This window comes from Elaeis guineensis, chromosome 15 (assembly GCF_000442705.2).
Source record: "Elaeis guineensis isolate ETL-2024a chromosome 15, EG11, whole genome shotgun sequence".
In the NCBI taxonomy this organism is placed as follows: Eukaryota; Viridiplantae; Streptophyta; class Magnoliopsida; order Arecales; family Arecaceae; genus Elaeis; species Elaeis guineensis.
The window spans coordinates 37,741,131-37,747,211 of record NC_026007.2 but is presented as its reverse complement, the minus strand read 5'-3'; positions in this window follow the sequence as shown (position 1 = coordinate 37,747,211).

The window sequence follows — 6,081 nt, the reverse complement described above, 5'->3', positions numbered from 1 at the left end:
AGGCAATGAGATCAGAAATTGACTCGATGCACTCAATCCAAGTCTGGACCTTGGTAGATCCGTCTGAAGGTATTGTACCTATTGGGTGTAAATGGATCTTCAAGAGAAAGATAGGTGCAGATGGGAATGTAGAGACATTCAAGGCTAGGCTCGTAGCGAAAGGTTATAGTCAGTGAGAAGGCATTGACTATCAGGATACCTTCTCGCCCGTAGCCATGCTAAAATCCATCCGCACATTGCTTGCTATTGCAACCTATTTCGATTATGAAATATGGCAGATGGACGTGAAAACGGCGTTCTTAAATGGACATCATGAGGAAGATATCTATATGGAACAGCCGCTTGGATTCACATCCAGTAATGATGATCACAAGGTCTGCAAGCTGCAAAGGTTCATTTATGGACTTAAGCAAGCATCTCGGAGTTGGAATACTCATTTCCATGATGTGATCAAAACTTTTGGTTTCATCAAGAATGAGGAGGAACCATGTGTGTTCAAAAAGGTTAGTGGGAGCGCAGTTGTCTTTCTCGTATTATACGTGGATGACATCCTCCAAATTGGAAATGACATTTCTATGTTGACCTCAGTCAAAGTATGGTTGTCTAAGGAGTTCTCTATGAAAGATCTAGGAGAGGCATCCTTTATACTGGGTATTAAGGTCTATAGAGATAAGCCAAATAGGATGCTAGGACTTTCACAGAAGATGTACATAGAGGAGGTGCTAAAGAGGTTTAGCATGAAAAACTCCAAAAGAGGTTTATTGCCTTTTAGACATGGCATTCATCTCTCCAAGAAGATGTGCCCTAGCACACCTGAGGAGATTGAATGCATGAGCAAGATCCCTTATGCTTCGGCAATAGAGAGTCTCATGTATGCCATGCTATGTACACGATCTGATATAGCTCATGCTGTGAGTGTCACAAGCAGATATCAGTCGAATCTAGGCGAAGAGCACTGGACTTCTGTGAAATGTATCCTTAAGTACTTGAGAAGGACTAAGGATATGTTTCTAATCTTTGGGAATGGAGAACACCAGATTCAGGAATTTACAGACTCAAACTTTATGTCTAATATAGATGATCAAAAGTCGACATCTAGGAGTCTGTTCATTTGTAATGGTGGTGAAGTTAGCTGGAAGAGTTCCAAGCAAATGGTGATTGCAGATTCCACCATGGAGGCAGAGTATATTGCTGCATCGGAAGCTGCGAAGGAGGCATTCTGGTATAAGAAGTTTGCCGCAGAGCTTGGAGTGATATCAACAGATGCCATACCTCTTTACTATGACAATAATGGCGCCATAGCCCTAGCTAAGGAGCCAAGGTCTCACCAGAAGTCCAAGCACATCGAGCGGTGATTCTATCTGATCCGTGATTACCTCGAAAAAGGTTATGTCGAGGTTAAGAGAGTCGACTCCACAAATAATGTGGTAGACCCACTGACTAAGCCATTGGGCCAACAGAAGATCAAAGCCCACCTTGAGAAGATGGGACTTAGATATGTAGCCAATTGGCATTAGATCAAGTGAAAGTTTGTTAGATGTGTGCCCTAGATGCTAGATCAACTGACACATTCCTGTACAAATCTAAAGGCAAAATTATAATTTTGACTATAAATAAATAAAGGGTTATTCTTCTATCACATTATGTACATTGTGTCTGTGATACATCTTTTGAGTTAGTGGAAATGTTAATTCATATTTTCAAGAGTTGAAAATTTAAAGCATGAATTTACATAACTAACTCATAAACTGCTCCTGACCATAGGATCATCACGAGGATGGTGATCGATCCGAAAGGTTGGTGTACGATTGTTTCCTTAGGGTAGATGAGTCTTGAGTCTACAGTGTGGAGACATCAGAGTGAGAGTACAGATATTCATTGAGAATGAGAGTACTGAGCGTGACCACCTCAAGCAGTCATAAGGAAGTCTACCTTCTCATCGATGACTAGCTCGATGCTGTAGTTGTGTGTCTAGTTCTTTGACCTGAGGTACATCGATGGTTCACCTTGAGTGTGTTATAGTTTGACTACACCATAACTCGATCTCCTAACCATTCGAAATCCTGAGGTGTATGTTGGCTGTAGCATATCCATTGTAGGAACCAGATCGCACCAAGATGGGATCTATCAACCTCGGTAGATGAGAGGAGTAGTCCTATGATGATCGAAAGATCGAGTCCTTAAGCCCATGGCCATGGCAGAGTGAAATAATAGAAAAGAGTTTTCCATTGGGATTTCATATAGGACTCGGATCGATCGATTGATTCATATGACTGATGTTGGGTTTGATGAGTTCACCTTAACCCTAATTCAGTTGGGACTCATGATAGAGGAACTCAATCACACAGGTAGCTGCACTGAGAGGTTCATCTTCAGTTCTGATGGGTTGCCACCATATACTGCTAGGTATCACTGGTGGATTTTGGGAGCAATTAGAATAATTTTGATGATCGATCATTCTAATTGTCTGAATTAGAAGAGTTCTGGTCCATCGAAAGGAGTTTCGATGATGTCGATGATGAGATCATGACATATCTCATTACCATACAGAATTGAACCTAACTGGATCACACAAACAAGGGTTAGGGTCTGGATGTCATCAATTGGCTAGCCCAATTAATTTGGATAAGATCCAATTAGGTTCAAGGAAATCGTGCTAGCACTCGATTGAGCCTAACTTTCTCCTTGTGTAATCTTTTCTATCTCTACTGAGCCAAATGTGATCTGGCTCATCCAAAGAACCTTGGGAAGGTTTCTCTCAGTCTAATTGAAGCTTGTCTAGCTCAGAAAAGGCTTGTCTTAATTCATGAGATGAATTTAAGACAACACCTGCTAATTTCTAGCACCTGCCAATTTCATTTTAGGACATCTGTCAAAAGTTGACATATGGGTCTTAAACTGAAGAGGACTTATTGGAAGATTTTTGTAGAGTGTCCACATGCCTAAACCTAATCAAATTGGGTGCCATAATCAGATTATGGCGTGAGCCCAATTGGATTTAAGTGGGCACCCCAAATGGATAAGAACCAAAGAGTCCAGATAAACTTGGACTCTTTGGCGCCACTCTATTTGTGCTTATCCAATGTTGGCGCCACCTTTTGGAGATAAGGTGGGGTTCTTATCTAATATGATCAAATGACATCACTCCACCAATCAAAATTTTTTCAGAATTTATTAGAATTTTCTGATTGGTCGAATGATGTGGCACTGCGCAGCATACAGGAATTATATAAACCCTGCTGCACCTAGGGTTTTGAGATAGAACTTGTTTTATGCAAAAAACCTATTAGCTGCCACCCCCTCCTCTCTTCTCTATATCCTACCTGCTCTCCTTTCTCCCCTATTCACCTCCAAGAAGTTGGACGTTCATCTGGCATAGGTGCAAGGCGTGGTGATGCCTGGAACAGAAGGCTACAGGACATCTTCGACAAGCTGCTGCTCCAACTTCAGAAGGAGTTCTGAAGTACTTCCAAATCAAATATTGATCTAATTTTTGGAGCATAGAATTGTGAGGAGAAGATATTCTAGATCCTACCTGAGTGGATACTGGTAGAGGCCAAGCGCTTGCATGGCTACATCAGAACCTCAGGCAGTGCTGCGATCATCTACAGGGTAATTAGATTATCCTTGAGGTATGTCTATGTTTCTCATACTTTTAGATTTAATTTTGAAATTAAAATATCAGATAATAAAATTAGATCTAATAGAAATCAGATCTAAAATAGTGTAGGATAAAATTTAAAATTTATTCCACCCCAGATTTGATGAAATCTGGAAGATCCTACACAGAGGAAAAGCGGTTTTCCTCCTTCAAAAGTTACAATAAATCAATTCACTAATTGTTGGTGAATTATGAGAGAATTGATTTATAATTATATTACTAATTAATTCAATTTAATTGAATATTGAGGTTTGGATCGAATCTAATTGAATTGGATTTAATTTGGTTTGATCCGATTAAGTTATGAGATGACCTAATTGCTAAGGGTGTTCGATTCCTGATATGATCAAGACTTGAGCTCGATTAATTTTTGATTTGATTAAAATTTGATCAAAGCTATTTCCTACCTAATTAGATTAGATTTAATGGTCCAATTGGGGTTAACCTAATTTGGTTGGGTTATGAATCTAATTAGATGAGAAAAATAATTTGAATTCGAATTTCTTGCACCTCCTTTATTTGCACCCTCTTATTCTTCACATGAAAAATATTTTACATGATTTTTTCTCATGCTCGAAAGCTTTTTCTATATCCTCATCTGAGTTTTTTTGAATTAGAAATTGATTGATTTAAATTTGAGTTCAAATTGGTTTGAATTTGAATGAAAACCTAGAGTCCAAATTGAGTTGGACTCTCCTCTTCACGCCACCATATTTCTCCACGCATAAAAGTTTTTGCATGAGATTTTTTGTATCATTCTAATATTGGTCAACCCCTCTCTGAGTTTATAAGATAAAGATAAAGTTTGATTTAAAATTTAATTTAAATTTGATTTGAATTGGTGATAAGGATCAACCAACATTTGAATTTGAATCGAAACTACCTTATTCTTATCCTTATCTTTCATGGGATGCCAACCTTAAAAGGTGATCAATTTTATATAAGATTAGAAGTGATTTTTGGCATGAGAAACCCAAGAGAGGGGACAGAAAAAGTTGAGAGTGGGTTGGGCTTCCGTGCGTGAGAAATAGAGGAAGTGTTCTTTCTCTCAGGCGTGAGCTGTGGTTCTAGGGTTTCATCTCTAGGTTTTATGAGAAAAAAATACAAGAGTAATTCTTGTCCAATCTTCCACACCACCACCTCCTCGTAAAGCTTCATCTTCTGATCTAAAGAAGTTTGAGAGATCCAAAGAAAGGAGCTTGGATCAGCCATCCAGAGCCTTCGATACGAGCTAGCACTCCCACAAAGGAAGATCCAATCAGAGCTTCGAATGGATGATCTATAGAGGCCGGATGACCTGTGTGACTGTTCAACATCAACAAGAGCTTTATATCATGCTTACCAGCAGTAGAGATCATCGATCTATAAAAAGATGATGAGTTCTAAAATCTACCGACATAATCTAAAAGTTAGATCAGATTCAGGACACCGATGTGATCGATATAGTTTTCTATTTTATATCAGATTTTATATGTAAATTTTTTATATCATAAATTCTTAATGATAGTTTAGATATGATCTAAGGTATGTTTAGAAGATTAAAATATTTAATTCTTTATTATTCTACTGTAAAATTTTAAAAATACATGCTTTGAACTACCCATTTTTCCTTCAAAATCAATTTGGGGTGATTGGATTTCATATGTACTTGATTTTCTTAGGAAGAAAATCAACTTATAAGGAATCGATTTTTATATGACAAAACTTATCGATAAATCTGATTAGATTCCAGTTTTGACTCTAATTTGAATTCAAAATATGGGTTCTATTTAAGAGCCTTATTGTTAGGTTCATGGGAGAGAATAAAAAATCTAATTTTCTACCCCCATCTCCCTATGTCCACATCCCTTTCCTTCTCCCATCTCTCTTGCACACCCAAAGGGTTGGGCATCCTTATCTCCACTAACCTAAAGTAGTTAGGTGAATTCCTTTGTACCAAGAAGAAAAGAAGGTGTGATCTCAAGCATTGAGATCGTGAGGAAGAGTACCGAGCGTTGATCCAGGATCCAGAAAAGCTCAGTAGAAGAATGATCCAAGATTGATCTCGATGGATACCTATAAAGATCGAGCACGTGTGTAGCTCCATAAGTGAACCTCCTTCAGATCCGCAGTATATAGATTGCGGTGTTCATCTACCCGCACAAGGTGATAAGATCATCTCTCTCTATTTTATATGCTGATATAAATGCTTAGTAAATTTAATTTAGATCTATACTTGGCAAATCGAATTGACAAAAAATTTTTGAATTTTGCTGTATCTGATCTGAACTAATCCGATACGCCACCCGATCCTTCACCATCAAGATCATGGTCATGAGAAAGAAGATTGCCTACAGCTCAAGAATGAAATTAAAGCTTTATTTCACCAAGGTTACCTTGGCAAATATATTCAAAATCAGATAAGTCAAGCTACTAAGCTT